We start from the raw sequence: 17,327 nt of genomic DNA, 5'->3' as shown, positions 1-17,327 counted from the left end.
TTAAGGTACTGATTGCTTTATTATTTCAGTATAACTAAGATCAATTGATGACTTGCAATATACTATACAATTTTAGCTATAAGTATCTTCTGTCTTCTGATTCAGATAAATGTAGAGATGCAGATGACATAGAGATAAAAATAGGGTAACTCCCATCTTTCTAATAGTTTCATTTATGAAGTAAATTAATAAAACCACCGTATTTTAGTGATTTCTAGGCACAGATTATCTCGTAACTGGTCACATTGCCAATTACAATAGGTAAAAATGTAGTCCCAGAAAAACGTGGTTGTATAATATCTAAGTTTTTTTTAAGATTATAATTTCACTGTGCACTAGTTTTTACTAGTTTTGAATGCATATTTCTTTTCTAAATTTTCATAGTGCATAGTCAGCTACTTCTATCTTTTCCTTTAGCTAATTTGCTACTGAAAAATGACTTCATCATTGGGGCTCATCTGATTTAGTTTTGCAGGTAATGTCAAACACCTTTTTCAAGTCACCACATTTCTTTATTTTAAAATCTATGTGGAAGAGTCACATAACTCAGCATGAGGCAGAACCTCATTAACATCCCACATCTTTTCATAAATAGTCATTTCTTAAAGAGATTATAATTAGAACCCCTGCTGTGTTCTTTCAAGTGCTGTGCATGGAATCCTGAACTCCCATTCTGTGATTGAGGACTAAAGAGAATACCATTTCATGTGGAGCTACAGAGCAGTGAAAGTTAAAATGTAGTGGGCAGCACACAAGTAAATTAGCTGAAGATGGTTTATCACCTACTGTATAGTCCATAATGACATTCTTTTTTAAATTTAAGATCACATTAAATATAAATATGTCAATTGTAATTTTTGAATCCATAGCAGAAAATATCCTGGAAGCTGAGAATTTAAAGGTAACACAGTTCCTCCATTACTCTTTTCATAACATATCCTTTTATAAGTGACCACATCTTTAAAACATAGTTAACTGCAACAATCACTGTATAGCACTGTGTAGCACTGTCATCCATTTGCTCAAGTGGGCACCAGTAATGTCTCCATTGTGAGACTTGTTATGGTTTTTGGCACATCAAATATGCCATGGGTAGCTTATTATTCTTGATATCTGTGATTTTTGTGCCACACCCAGTGGTGCTCATGGTTTTCTCCTGACTCTGTGATCAGAGGTCACTCCTGGCAGGCTTTGGAATCATATGGGGTCTGGGGTTAGAACCCTGGCCAACATCCAGAAACTATAAAAGCATTTCTGGGTGAGACTGCCTAGCTACTGGAAAATGGGGAATCTGGGTGGAAGAGGCCCAGTCTTGATCCGAGCCCGACATCTGATAGCCGAGTTATCCCCGTTGGAGAACCTGGCAAACTACCAAGAGTTTTCTGTCCACATGGGAGAGCCTGGCAAGCTCCCCGGGGCATATTCATATACCAAATACAGTAACAATGATGGGTCTCATTCTCTGACCCTGAAGAGCCTTTAATGCAGCACCACTGGGAAGGACGAGTAAAGAGAAGCTGCTAAAATCTCAGTGCTAGGATGAATGGAGACATTACTGGGCCTGTTTGAGCAAATGGTTGCTCAAGGGGATGAAAGTATATACATACCTCTGAGAACATGGAAAGCTACCGAGAGTATCCTGTCTGAACGAACAGAGCCTGATAAGCTACCCGTGGTGTAATCAATATGCCCCAAACAGTAACAATAGGTCTCATTCCCCTGACCCTGAAAGACCCTCCGATCGTGGGAAAGATGAGTAAGGAGAGGCTGCTAAAATCTCAGGGCTGAGAGGAATAGAGACATTACTGGTGCGCACTCGAATCACTGTCACTGTCACTGTCATCCTGTTGTTCAATTTGCTCTAGTGGGCACCAGTAATGTCTCCATTGTGAGACTCATTGTTACTGTTTTTTGGCACATCAAATACCCCACGGGTAGGTTGCCAGGCTCTGCCATGCGAGCGAGATACTCTCGGTTGTTTGTCGGGCTCTCCGAGAGGGACAGAGGAATCAAACCCGGGTCAGCACCTTGCAAGGCAAATGCCCTACCTGCTATGCTATCACTCCTGCCCACCTGCTGGAGTAAATCGAAGAACAACAGAATGACAATGATACTGTGATATACAGTGATTCAAATATACGCATATACTGTACTATTTATCCACTCATCTCTTCTTGGGTAATTATATGTTTGTTTTTTAAATCTTTGATACTCTGAATGGTGCTTCAGTGAACATAAAACTGCAAGTACCTTTTTGAAAAAAAAAAAAAACAATTGCTTTTGGTTCTTGGGATAGATGCCAATAAATGGAATTGCTGGGTCCAAAAGGTTGAAGAAAGTAAATTTTGGAGAACCACCTCATCACAATTAGGCAGCATGTTCATACATAATTAAACTTGTCTTTCCAGCAGCCCATTAATGAACCATTGCAAAAAGAGACAAATATTACCTGAATACTTCTAGGTGCAACCCCTTAACCAGGAATTTTTTTAGAAGTCTGTCTTTTTAGTAAAGGCACATACCTCATTTGACATGCAATTTAATGCACGAGCTCCTGCAATGGCTTCCATAACAAAATACAGGACTTTGTGCTATTTCTTTGCTTGCATCACAACCCAAGTTGTTAGTATCTTTTCTTGTCACTGGATCTTTGGAGTTAATTAGTTATAAACTAATTCCAATAAATTTGATCTATGGTAATAATTTGTGTACATATGTGTGGGGGGTGGGAGGGGACTGTATGGTAGGACCGCACTCAGACAAGGCTCAAGGATGATTCCTGACTCCCAGGGATCACTTATGATGATGTTCATGCTATCACATGCAGTTCCAAGATTAAGCAGGACTCAGCCACATGGAATTGCTTTCACTCTTGTACTATCACTCTGTCCCCTCGCATAATATTCAATGACAGCATAAACCTTCTAGCCTACACTAGATCTTTTTTACAAATATGATTACAACTATTACTTAGTTATTTTGGTTCTATCTTGTCATGCACACAGTCGACCCAGGTTCGATTCCTCCTCCTCTCTTGGAGAAGCCGGTAAGCTACTGATAGTATCTCACCCACATGACAGAGCTTGGCAACCTACCTGTGGCATATTCAGTATGCCAAAAACAGTTACAACAAGTCTCAGAATGGAGACGTTACTGGTGCCCACTCGAGCAAATCATTGAGCAATGGGATGACAGTGACAGTGACAGTGACTATTTTGTAATGCTGTGTTCTCCTTAGTAAAATGGGTTGGGCTACCAAAAGACAAGCTCCTTAATATGTTAATGTCCTGCCATCCATTTTGAACAATAATCTGCTTCTTATAATGATAATTGTATCTTCTCTTTTCCTCTCATCTCCAAATTCTCAGAACACAGGTGTGCTGTTCTGAGTATTCTTTACTCCAATGAAATGCATTTTAATATCTTATTTATCAATTTTCTCTGTGTTCCCCAAGGTTACAGACAAAATACATAAAATGTTTCTTTTTGCCTTGACTAGTTGAAAGAAAAATATGTTTATATGGATATAAATAATTTGATAATGAGAAGTGTTACAAATAATGAAGAAAGAAGAAACACAGCAACCAATGAATATTTATTTTAGAAGGTGATCCATAGGAAGTCATTTATAAGCGACATTTAATAGGCCATTACACACATGTGAGAGGTAGGTCAGTTTCTGAGTTCTTTGGAAGTTAGCGGGAAGAAGAAAAACCAGTAAATATTATATTTCATGAATACCATGAGATAATGGAAAAGCTTGTGTATAGTCTAATGATTGACATATCATATCAGAGAAAAATATTGTGCATAAATATTGCCTAACATGCTTAGGTAGAATTCTTATAATGAAATTATGAAATATGGATACAAGATACAAATTATCCTTTAGTTTATTCTTCAAAAATAATGGAAACCTTAAAGGCACAAACTTATCTTTTAACCCTTCAACTCCATTTAAGCAAAACCATTCTGAACGTGAGGATTCTAAAAGAGAAATTTAGATCCAGTAGGTGAATTGATTCCATATTTATGTGCAATAACAATAGATGTTACTGTTTATTTCTGGCTTCAGTTTTGTTGGCAGGAGATATTTAAAAGGGGTATTCAATCATGTTTTTCTCAGTATTTTTACTTAAGTATAAGAATGAACTCAGACATCACAGAACTTGTTTTAGAACTAGAGGGTCTTTGTCTTTGGAAAGTCCTCAGTCTTGAGCAACCCAGAATACTTATCACACCAATGGCCCGTATCAAACTGTTTTTATGGTCTGTACATTTCTCCTATTTTTATTGATTTGGATATGAACATCCCTCTCACATTCATTATGAACTGTCAAACATTGTGTTGTAAATGCATAGAGAAAGTGTATGAATAATTATTTATAATATGCATCTATATTTATATATCATAATTCATAAATCAGTTAAGTTCTATATTTAGAAGCGTAGTACCATGGGAGAGTGTTTGCAAACCACACAGACAGCTCAGGTTCAATCCCTAGCATCTCATATGATCCTTTGCACCTGCCAGGAATACTCTCTCAGAACAGAGCCAGGAATAAGCCCTGAGCACTGCCAGATATGGCCCCCAAACCAAGAAAATGAAATCAGTAAAGTTCTTGTGCTACTTTTCTGTTCTTTACTTAGATCTTCATGACTGGTCTTAAGTACCATGTTAGGGGCCAGAGACATAGTAAGGCAGGTAGGGCACCTCCTTGCATGTGGAAGACTCAGGTTCAGTCCCCAGTATCTTATATGGTCCCCTGAAAACTGCCAGAAATAATTTGTGGGTGTAGAGCCAGGAGAAATCCCTGAGCATCATTGGGTCTGACACCCTCCATCCCCAAAAAGTATCTTATTGTACTTTTTTGAACTCCAGGCAATATTTTGGATACAGGAATTGTTCCAGAAATATTTGATTTTAAAAATAATTATTTGATTTCAAAATATATTCTAATTTAAATATCTAAGGAACAATTTTGATTAATTTACTTTTTAAAAAAAAACTTGGGCCTATTATTCATACAATCTGTATGTAAAACTCTGGCCTTTAAATCCACTTCTATTACACTCTGGAAAGACTATCCATGAGTTCTATAATTTGACTTGTGAGATGAATATATGCAGATGTATGATGAGCTAAACATCCACAAATAGCTGTATATGGCAAAATATAAGGTACAAATGTCAACCACATCAGATAATACATACTTACATAAATAGGGTATATGAAATTATGTCAAAAAATGAGTAATGCCAAGCATAGGCACTGGCTTCTAGAAAATAACTTACAGATACTTATAAAACATTTGGAGCAAAGTAATTTATTTGAAAAAAATTTCATATAATTCTTTTTGTCCTAAAAGAACCAGAAACCCCACTTAAAAATATGAACTTTCTTTGTGAAGCACATAGCAAAAAAAGAACAATTTATTAGACTCATGTCCTCTTAGGTAATATAAATATAAAAAATATTAATTGGAAGTTGAGTAGCTGCATTAAATCAGGTTGGAACATTCTTTAATTTTATTTTTTCTTCATAAATTAATAATTGTCTTTAATGTTGTGATCTACATTGTAAAAGTGATTTTGCAAACTTTTACTTGTGGTTTATTTATTAAATCAATATAATAAGTAGTGCATATATTATCTACTAGACAAAAGGTTGGGCACAAGATACTAAGAAACTAATAAAATCACCTATTTAAAGAAAAAGAAAGTGAATAGCTACTATATACATTTCTGATTTACTCCCATAGTGTTCAAGTAACAAATCCTTAACAACATATAATTTCCATGACACAGATAACAGTTCTTAAAAACCTTGTCACTACTGTACTCCATTTACTTTTGAACATACTAGAACATTAAAAGTAAGTGACACAAAAAGGTTTACCTACCTTTTAAATAGAAATATAAGGTTTGATCTAGCAATTGAGTTATAAAGACTATCTACACATTTAATCATAATACTCTTTTGTTGTACTTATTTCTAAATATGAAATATAGTTACTAGAGATCACCATTATGGTTCATTATGGGGGTTTGAAAAGTTCAGTAATTTTATGCAAGAATTTTATTTTATCCATCAGTTAATATGTATCTTTCCTTTCATGTATTCTAGAATAAGGATAATGAATAACTAGCATATTGGAAGATCTAGAATAAGGATAATGAATAACTAGCATATTGGAAGACTCAACTATGGCAGTGACATGAAGAATCATTCGGGATTGGAAAGAGAACTTAGTTTTGAGATAATTGCTGTAATTTTTGAAGAGAAATGAGGAGACAAATTAAGGAACTGAGTTGAAATAATGCCAACATAACACTTGTATGAACAATATTAAATTTTTTAAGAGACACTTCAAATATATTCACAAATCTTTTATGTGATAAAATTTTGTTCTAAAGTATTTCAAGAATCCTTACATTGCACTAATTAAAAGAGAAATAACTCAAGTAAAATGCACAAATTATATGAGCAACTATATCTCCAAAACACAAATAAGTGGTCATCAGGTACATAATAAATCCTTAATGTGATTAGTCCACAGGGAAATAAAAACCAAAAGCATGAAGAAATATCAATTTACCATATGATAGTCAAGGTAAATGCGGTATATGGAAAAATGGGTCTTCTCACTTTTTGGTGGGGAAGTAAAATAATAAAACTAATTTTGAAAATGTTATTTCAGTGTCTTATATATAATGTATAGAATTTCTACTTAATGCTAATGAGAAATAAAAACGCATCTGTTCAAATATATACACAATAATATTAGTATCATTATTCTTAACTACACCAAAATATAAAATCCAAATGTTCATCAAATGATTAATAGATAAAATAATTAACAACTGAGTATAAATTTTATTATAAGAAGGGAAGAAATTACAGGGTCTTAGAGAATATATCAGTCATAATACAACTTGAGTTGTACGTGGTCAACCCCAGTTCAAATCATCAGCGCTACATATGGTCCCCGGAGCACTGGCAGGAGTGAGCCCTGCCTGAGAACTGCTAAGTATGGCCCCATCCCTGCCCACACCAGTATAAGGAGTCGAGTATACTAATGCTTTCTGGAATGTTATATCATAGGAACCAGCTCCTGTAAGTATTCCAAATTCAAAAACATCTGCCACAAGTGCACACAGGGTCTACAAACTCTTTGTGTTTTTATAGAATGACCAGAATAGTTAAATATAAAACATAAAAGATAGATTAGTTATTGATATAAACTGAGGATGAAGGGACTAGATAATGACAGCATTTAATGGAAAGAGAATAATGGAAAATGATGGCTTTGTGAGAACACACACAAACACACACTCACACACTGACTAACATTGAGTCACATACTTTAAAAGGACAAATTATAATGCCTGTGCATTCTTTATTGGTAAAATCTATATAAATAAATGAAGTTCACTTTAAGAATTGTTATTAATGGGATGACTATACTAGATATGGTTAGTTATTACAGAAAATGAATGTTGTGTTGACTTGGGGTTTTCTGGTAAAGATTTAAACAAAAGAGTATTTATGACAGAGACTAGAAATAGATTTTAGAGGGTCAGACATTGCTTGCCAAGGACTTTAGCATTCTCTTCAATTCAAAAGGAATTGTCTGAATATTTTTATGAAATTTTAATTTTCCTTTTTTTGTTGTTTTCTTGTTTGTTGGCCACACCCAGCAATGCTCAGATTCATTCCTGCACTTCAGGGACCATTCTGGGCGGTTATTCCAGGGAACCATGTGCAGTGCCTGAGATGAGCCGGGGTAGATGTGTGCGTCGGGGGGACTGTGTGCAAGACAAATCGCTTATCCACGGGAACTATCTTTCTGATGCTGAATATCTCTATAGTCTTGATTTTGAATTTATAGTCTAATGTAACAATATCAAAGCATGGACATCGATTTCTGTATATTATTTTTTTTTTAATGCTGATTTCACAATGCAGCAGGTACACAAACTGTGATACTGGGACTTGGCAGAACCATACTCATGTGTAGGTGCTAAGGAATGCAAGTAATCAAACCTAGAGACACAGTTTCAACTTTCATTCTTTTTTCGTTACTTTAGCCTATGATATACATTTTGGGCTGAAGAGATAGTACAGTGCGTAAAGCTTTTGCTTTTAATGCAGCTAATCTTGATTCAATCTTCAATTCCATATGTGGTCCACCAAGCACCACCAGGAATGATCACTGAGCACAGAGGTAGGAGAAAAACCTGAGTATATCTAGGTATGGCCTAAAAAAAATCTTAATATATCGAAAGAAATGATAAAGTTTAGGATTTACAATTTTACAACCTTATAGGCATATAAGACTGACTACTCCTTAACACCAAAGTTAAGTGCTATTCTCTCCATCAAACTGAAAAAAGCACATCTATTTAGTATAATTTTATTATTCTTACGGTTAGATACAAAATGTTACACAGTCATCTAAATTGTGCAAGATAATAATGTTTTGAGAATATCATGTTTTAAAAATAAACTACAGCTAATTTTTCAGTCATTTACTTTGAGAGATCTGGAGACACAACAGTAAAATATTGCACTCAATCTTTCAAAAGCTTAAGCTAAAAGTTTAATGAAGACATAGTTAGATTCATATTTCTTTGCATGTGCCCTGACATTATACTCCTTTTGCTTTCACATTTAATTCCACTGCTGCTGCTTGAAATTTTGTTAAGATCACCTTCACTTGTTTGTCCTCTTCATCCCCTTTAAATTAATATAGAAATAGCAGTTATGAGCTTTCTCTTGAGATTTCTCATGAAAGGGCTGTACAGATGAAAAGGACCCTTGTTGTTCCATAATTCTATTTTTAAGCAAAGTTTTATAATTGTCAAAGTAAAACTTTCTATACATCTGTGATAGGCCAAGAAAATGGATCATTCTCACTTTCCCACTGTGGTTTCATGTTTTCCAATGACATGTGGAAGGTGAGCTCAATTATCTTTAAGAATACTTCACTTTAACCCATCAAATTTTACCTCAGAGAGAAGAAATAAGACGAGTTGAAATAAAATTCTAAGAAGAAAAATAATATCTTCACTTAGTTACCTTTAAATAAAATTTCTCAAGTGAAGAACACTGCTCAGAGAGAGGATAATTAAATTAGGAAGTAGCGTTGAAAGGAATAATCCCTTCCCATCCACCCCTTAATTATTATTCAGAGGCCATGCGGTTAGCATAATCATTGCTAGAAAAAAACTGGAGACAAATTCAGGAAAAAAAAATGTTTTGTTCAATATGCAACTTGACTTCTGTTGGAATTATTTTCTAATAGCAATACTCATTTGTTTGTCATTTTAGTTTTTGTCTAGATCACAAGTTATGGGATGTAAACTGTTAAACTATTTTTACAAGCATAGTTAACAAGAACATAAGCCAGGGTATAATAGGCAGAATGCTAAATTTATCTACTTATTTTAACAATCTGCTAGATGATTCAACTTAGTTCCTTATGAGAAGAGTTGAGGACTACAAAAGTCAATGTCACCTGTATTTGGTGTGGGTACAGTAGGATTATCAATTAATTGCATATCTTTTGGAATCAATGATCTTAATCATAATTTAATGATTATATAATTTAGGACATTTTGTGAGCCACCATCTTGATTATTTATAAAATTTGCATCCCCCTTACATTTTATAGAATTTAATCAGCATATTTCTTAGAAAACAATATTTCAATATTTGTAGAATGATAAAATCATATATTTAGATCTTAGAAGGCTTTGTTGTTCATTAACTTACTTATTTCACTAAATGTAAATTCTATGTAAATTCTATTATATATAGAAAAAATTAAATCTGCATAATAGCACTGTAGCACTGTTGTCCCGTTGTTCATCGATTTGCTCAAGCAGGCACCAGTAACGTCTTCATTGTGAGACTTCTTGTTACTGCTTTTGGCATATTGAATACACCACGGGTAGCTTGCCAGGCTCTGCCGTGCAGGTGGGATACTCTCGGTAGCTTACCGGGCTCTCTGAGATACCCGTGGTAGCTTGCCAGGCTCTTTGAGAAGGATAGAGGAATCGAACTCGAGTTGGCTGTGTGCAAGGCAAATGCCCTATCCTGTGTGCTATCGCTTCAGTCCAAATCTATATATTAAAACTATTCCTCCCAGAGAAGCTTACCTTGCCCTTGCTAACATCCCTAATTTGGTTAAAGTCTATCTTCAACTTTTCCTTTGTGTTGGATATTATTAACCCTAAGCGCTGTAGGCTTCATCAGTGAATTGCCCTTTCTTTCTTCCTCCCAGAGAAGCTTAACATGCACTTGCTAGCAACCCTAATTTAGTTAAAGTTTATCTTTAACCTTTCCCTTGCATTTTACCTCTCATTGTCACAGGTCCCTAAGTCAGTCTTGATTACTTATAAACCAAAACTTTCTGGTAATTCTGAACGTTGTATTTGCACTGCTTTGTATTTGAAGTGCTGTATGTGTACCTGCTTTTCTATTTCCCCTATAGCCTTTTTATATTTTACTCTAGAGCAATGTTCTTTGGTTAAACACAGAAAGACCATTAATGCTACACTCCTAATATTTGGGAGTTGATTGACTCTGAAATGTATCTACTCCTGGGCATAATTACTTGGTCATAATTACTCGACTCAGGCTTCAGTTACTATAGTTTTTAACAACCCAATAGGGACGTCCTGCTGAGGGACTGGAATGGACCCGGGGCAAGTGGCAAAGCTACTTGGCATGGAAATGGGACATTCTAGAAAGCATAAATGCATGGTCTCGATGCAAGCTGTTACAACTTAAGAGACAGGACCCCTATGGGGAAGGAAAGATGAATTGGCCTTGGACTTAGTCTGGGATTTATGGTAAAAGACTTGCTTGCTTTCAGCCCAAAGAACTGGTCTTTTTCTCTTACCATGTTTATCCAAACAACTGTGGGTATTGGTAACTTACACAACTAGAGGGAAAGATAAAAGCAATGTGGATGCCCCTAGGAGACAGAGCGTCTTATTGAGTTGATCTCATCAAGAGAATTTCGTCTGCCAAAAGTTTATCTACGTAAATGATCAGTCACAACTCTGTCCTTACCTCAATCCCCCTTCAGGATATAAGTGTGCTAGCACCTCTGCACTAAACAGGCCACTTGCACCCTCAGGCTGTGGTCTGCAGGCTCCCTGTTTCTCTGTTGGGGAGACCTGGGGAGGTGGAGGGGCGGGGAGGCCACTCTGAGCCACTCAACGCACACTTGTATCACATCGAGGCAGCAGCCTTCAAGATTTACTTTGTGAACTCACATAGGACCATTAAGAAAACTGAACATAATGGAATGTCCCATTTCCAGAGCCTCACAGACAAGAAATAATGAATCATTGCTATTATAAAAATGAAATTAAATTATCATATCTTTTCTTATATAAGCCCATGACTGTTCTTGTGCACTCTTAATTGTTACATATTTATAGATTTAATCTTTCTATGTACTTATTCTAACATAAAAACCTGTGATGAATTTTTGGTTATAAACCACAAAGTGGTAATTTGTGCTCATCAAATTTAATAGATGGCCCTTGGTGGTCAACATGTTGAAATAATTTCCTGCTGATATTTATGATAATAAAACTTGAACTGGCAACTCCAGAATTTACTATTTTTTCATTTTTAAGATTAAGCATAACCCATCAAAATCTAGTAAGGAGGGCTGGAGCGATAGCACAGCGAGTAGGGCATTTGCCTTGCACCCAGCCGATCCAGGTTCAATTCCCAGCATCCCATACAGTCCCCTGAGGACTGCCAAAAGTGATTCCTGAGTACTGAGCCAGGAGTAATCCCTCAGCATCGCCAGGTATGACCCAAAAAGGGAAAAAAAATCTAGTAAGGAAAAGTATAAGACTGAAATGGCAACTATGAAATATACTCTTTAATAAAGATTAAAGAATCAATGATAGTAAAATTATGTAATAATATTAATATAATTTGCTTAACTGATGCATGTTTCTAACACTGTCACAAACTATGCTCAGGGTACTGTATTTTTGCCTACAGATGTTTATTGAGTACTCTAGTTTAAGCATGAAACCTTCAAAAAGGGCAATAATTAAGTAATAAAATATTATGCCCTTGAATATTCACATATATCTACAATATATAGATGATTTGATATCTTAGGAGTTTTTAGACTTTTGTTTGTTTATTTATTTTATAAAGTAAAGCTTTTGAAGCAACATACAAACTATTCCCCAATGCTTTTCTTTGTACGCTAGACAGGCAAACCCTCTAAAATTATAGAAAACCAGAAGTGCGTATTTCCCTCTTACTACAGCCTAGAGGCAGGATAAAAAAAAGAAATAATGCTAAAGGCATTTCTGACCAGAGGCAATTTCAGGTGATTGGAGCTAAGAAGCAAGCCCCAAGGATAGAATGCTTGCAAAAATTTTTCTTCAGAAAATATTTGGTACCTTTTCAACATTCTAAACTTTGCTACAGAGCATCTGCTTCTTTGTAGAGATGCTGTTTGCTGGGTTTTGGGTGTTTGGTTGTTTGATTTCCAGGACTTAAAAACATCTACAGTCTTGACAAATGGTAAAATATGATGAAAGAAATTTTAGTGCATTAGGTCTTATACCATTTTTAGACAAAAATACTAATCCACTTAAAAATTTCTTCATGAATATATATATGCATATATCATCTGAAGCATGAACTTTTCACATTATCTCCCAACCTATAAAAGGTGAGACCCACTCTCTACATATGAGTAAACCTCTATTTGTTATGAGGATTGCTTTGTATTGAAGTCAATGGTGGTCCTATAAAATTCATAAACAGTTTTTCAGTATTCCCTTTATATCCTAAAATAAAACAAATTGAAGGACACTACCCAGGATTAGGGTTTATCAGAAGTAACTTTTCTATCAGGGAAACCCATTTCTATGATAAGCAAGTATCTAACTTCTTCTGTTAGATCTGTTCTTTGGCATATGAACCACCAGTTTACTAAAATGAGGGTTGTTTTCTTTGTCTCAGACTTCTGATATCTTTCCTTGACTCAGGACAAAAAACCCCATTTGCCTCATTGCCTTTTGATTATATATATGTATATATATGCAAATTTCCCATGCATACATATTCTCTTGGTGCCACTTAAAAATTTATGACCTGGGACCAGAGTACAGCGGGTAGGTTGTTTGCCTTGCACGCAGCAGACCCAGGTTTGATCCCTTGCATCCCATATGGTCCGCCAAGCACTGCCAGGAATAATTCCTATGTGCAGAGCCAAGAGTAACCCCTGACCATTGCCTGGATCCAAAAGATCCCCCCAAAAAACTTATGACCCACATGACTAACTTCCCATCATTCTGTGTCAGTCAAAACACCATTAAGAAATTTTTTGTTATTTTCACAATGCTTCTGTTTCTTCTTGTAGAGTTCAACCAGTGCCTTATATACCCTTGATATCAACCCCTTATCAGATGGGTATTGGGTGAATATCCTTTCCCATTCTGCAGATTGCCTTTGTATTCGGGTCACTGTGTCTTTTGCGGTGCAGAAGCTTTTTAGTTTAATATAATCCCATTTGTTTATTTCTGTTTTTAATTGATTGCTTAGTTCCATGTCATCTTTGAAGATACCTTTGGCTTCAATATCAAGGAGGGTTTTTCCAACCTTGTCTTCAATGTACCTTATGGGTTGTGGTCTGATGTTGAGGTCTTTAATCCATTTTGATCTGACTTTTGTGCATGGTGTCAGGTCGAGGTCTAAACCCATTGTTTTACATGTGGTTGACCAGTTATGCCAGCACCATTTGTTAAAGAAGCTTTCCTTGCTCCACTTAACATTTCTTGCTCTCTTATCAAAGATTAGGTGTTCATACAGTTGGGGTGGTGTGTAGGGATATTCCACCCTGTTCCATTGTTCTGTAGCTCTGTTCTTGTTCCACTACCATGCTGTTTTAATAGTTACCGCCCTGTAGTAGAGTTTAAGGTTGGGGAGGGTGATGCTTCCCATAGTCTTTTCCCCAAGAATTGCTTTAGCTATTCATGGGCGTTTGTTCTTCCATATGAATTTCAGGATTGCTTGGTCTATTTCTTTGAAGAATTTCATGGGTATCCTTATGGGGATCGCATTGAATCTGTATAGTGCTTTTGGGAGTATTGCCATTTTGACAATGTTAAGTCTTCCTATCCATGAGCAGGGAATATTTTTCCATATCCTCGTGTCTTTTTTTACTTCATGGAGTAGGGTTTTGTAGTTTTCTTTGTAGAGATCCTTAATCTCTTTAGTTAGGCTGACTTGATTTTCTGGGGCACAATTGTGAATGGCATTTTTTTTTTCATGTCATTCTCCTCTATCTCTCTGTTTGCGTATAGGAAGGCCATGGATTTTGGGGCATTGATTTTATAGCCTGCAACTTTATTGTACAAGTCTATTGTTCTAGGAGTTTCTTAATGGAGGTTTTAGGATTCTCTAGGTATAGAATAATGTCATCTGCGAATAGTGAGAGCTTGATTTCTTCTTTTCCTATCTGGATGCCCTTAATGTCTTTTTCCTGCCTAATTGCTATCACAAGTACTTCCAGTACTATGTTGAACAGAAGTGGTGAGGGTGGGCATCCTTGTCTTGCCCGTGATCTTAAAGGGAGGGCCCTTAGTTTTTCTCCATTGAGGATAATGCTTGCCACAGGTTTGTGATAGATGGCTTTGACTATCTTGAGGAAAGTTCCTCAAAACCCATTTTGGTGAAAGTTTTCATCATAAATGGATGTTGGATCTTGTCAAATGCTTTCTCTGCGTCTATTGAAATGATCAAACATCCAGCCCAATCAGAAAATAGGGCAAAGAAATGAACAGAAACTTTCTCAAGGAAGAAATTCCAATGGCCAAAAGGCACATGAAAAAATGTTCATCATCACTAATCATCAGGGAGATGCAGATCAAAACAACTATGAGATACAACCTCACACCACCGAGAATGGCACACATCCAAAAGAATAAAAGCAACCGCTGTTGGATAGGATGTGGGGAGAAAGGGACCCTCCTACACTTCTGGTGGGAATGCCGACTGGTTCAACCCTTCTGGAAAACAATATGGTTGCTCCTCAAAAAGTTAGAAATCGAGCTCCCATTTGACTCAGCAATACCACTTCTGGGAATATACTCTGGAGAGGCAAAAAGATATAGCCAAAATGACATCTGCACATGTATGTTCATTGCAGCACTATTTACGATAGCCAAAATCTGGAAAAAACCTGAATGCCCAAGAACAGATGACTGGCTAAAGAAACTTTGGTATTTCTACACAATGGAATACTATGCAGCTGTCAGAAAAGATGAAGTCATGAACTTTGCACACAAGTGGATCAACATGGAAAGTATCATGCTAAGTGAAACGAGTCAGAAAGAGAGAGACAGACACAGAAGAATTGCACTCATCTGCGGAATATAAAACAACATAATGGAGGTCTAACACCCAAGAATAACAGAAATAAGTACCAGATTAGCTCCATGGCTTGGAGACCAGCCTCACATGCTGGGGGAAAGGGCAGCTCAGATAGAGAAGGGAACACCAAGCAAAAATGTGGTGGGAGGCATGCACAGAGCAGACTATAGACCAAACACATTAGCCACCCAAGACCTCCATTACTAACCACAATGCCCAAAGAGAGAGAGGGAACAGAGGGGAATGTTCTGAGAATAAGGTAGGGTGGGGAGGGTAGGGGGTGGGAGGGGTTGGGAGGGATGATGGGGTCATCAGTGGAGAACGGGTACTGGTGGAGGGATAGATACTCAAGCTGTATATGACTGAAACACAAGCACATGTAAACCTGTATCTGTACGCCCACGGTGATTCATTAATAAAAATTTAAAATTAAAAAAAATGCTTCTGTTTCTTACAGGTTTCTTCAAATAGAATTAAACTTCATTAAACACAGTTAAAATTAATTTGTTTTTATGGACCACACATGGTGGTTCTCAGGGGTTATTCCTGGCTCTGTGCTCCAGAATAACTCCTGGTGATCCTCAGGGAACCATAGCAGTGTCAGGAACTGAACCCAGGTTGTAGTGTGCAAGGTAAGCATCCTACCCACTGTAATATATTTCTGGCTCTAGAATGTAGTTAAAATTCTTATATAAGTAGTTTGAGATAATCTGACATCTTCAGTCCCTTTGTCTTTTAAAAGCATGCCTATGTCTACTATTTTTGTGTCCTTTCCTAAATAATTGCCCACAGACTTGTAGTCCAAATTCTTCAGCAGCATGTCTGGCATACTAACTAGCAAGATTGAATTTCCTAAGAAGTTAGCAGTTTGTTAGATAGAATAAAATATATATGTGTGTACACACACACACATATACACACTCACACACCACAATCTATCTCAAAAGCGAAGGAAAATGGATTGGTTCACTTAATAGTTAATAGTTAATGATAAGTACCATGTTTCATTTTGAATAATCATTCTATTACATTCACACTATTCATTTTTTTTAATCTGACAGGTAACTGAAGTTCTTGAATTCACTCATATTCTCATGAGAGTCAAAGGTAAAGTAAAGAATGGAGGAAATAAAAAGTGACTTAAAGAAAAGAACAATAGTGGAAAAAAGATTCACAATGTAAGAAAGCACAGAATGAATCATTTTAATACCTTTCTTTTGCTCTATAACTGAGGAATTAAACACAAATCTTTCAAATGCTAATGGAACTTTGTTCTGTTCATTTTATATCCTAAATCAATTCCTGAGGAAATATAACGTTTTTTTTTTCCTTCTGTCTGGAGTACATTTGAAAGACGTTATTTAGTTCTCGTACAATAATCCAAGGTGCATAGTTTGCACATTAAACGTCTATGAAATCCAGGATTTTTGACCAATGCAGTGAACATCCAGGACACGCTAGCACTGGCAGCTGGCATCAGCACAGCAGCCTATCAAGTTGAAACTTACAGAACTGGCCCTCAGTGTGGAAGTATGTCCTGAAGAAAACAGTGGAACATTCACTTCTAAAGTGCTACTCATCATAAAAGGAAAGCTAAGTGTAAAAAAAAATGAAACAAAATACTTCAACACTGACCACCCTGAAATTTAATCTGATTCAGAAGAACAGTACTCTAAAGGCGCAGGTGTATTCAGGGTACTTCAATCATTGCATTCCATGTATATTTTGATTTTGTGCGTGTTCAGTTTTGATGTACCCCATAAAAGCATGTATTGTAATGAGTTTAAAATATTGATTTGATAGATATTAAAATAATTGAAATAGTAAGAAAATATAGCTCTACTTTTGTTGCTTTATTATTCTTAAACTTACCTACAATCTGCTCATAGCAAATCTC

General features: G+C 36.1%; 1 pseudogene; it reads left to right on the top strand.

Annotated features, from left to right (window-relative positions):
• LOC129405030 (uncharacterized) overlaps positions 1 to 16,971 on the top strand; it is a 314,505-nt pseudogene extending 297,534 nt beyond the window's left edge.
• The last annotated feature ends 356 nt before the right edge of the window (positions 16,972 to 17,327 follow it).

Source organism: Sorex araneus, chromosome 5 (assembly GCF_027595985.1).
Source record: "Sorex araneus isolate mSorAra2 chromosome 5, mSorAra2.pri, whole genome shotgun sequence".
Classification (NCBI taxonomy): Eukaryota; Metazoa; Chordata; class Mammalia; order Eulipotyphla; family Soricidae; genus Sorex; species Sorex araneus.
The sequence above is the reverse complement of the archived record's forward strand: the minus strand, read 5'-3'. Positions and strand labels throughout refer to the sequence as shown.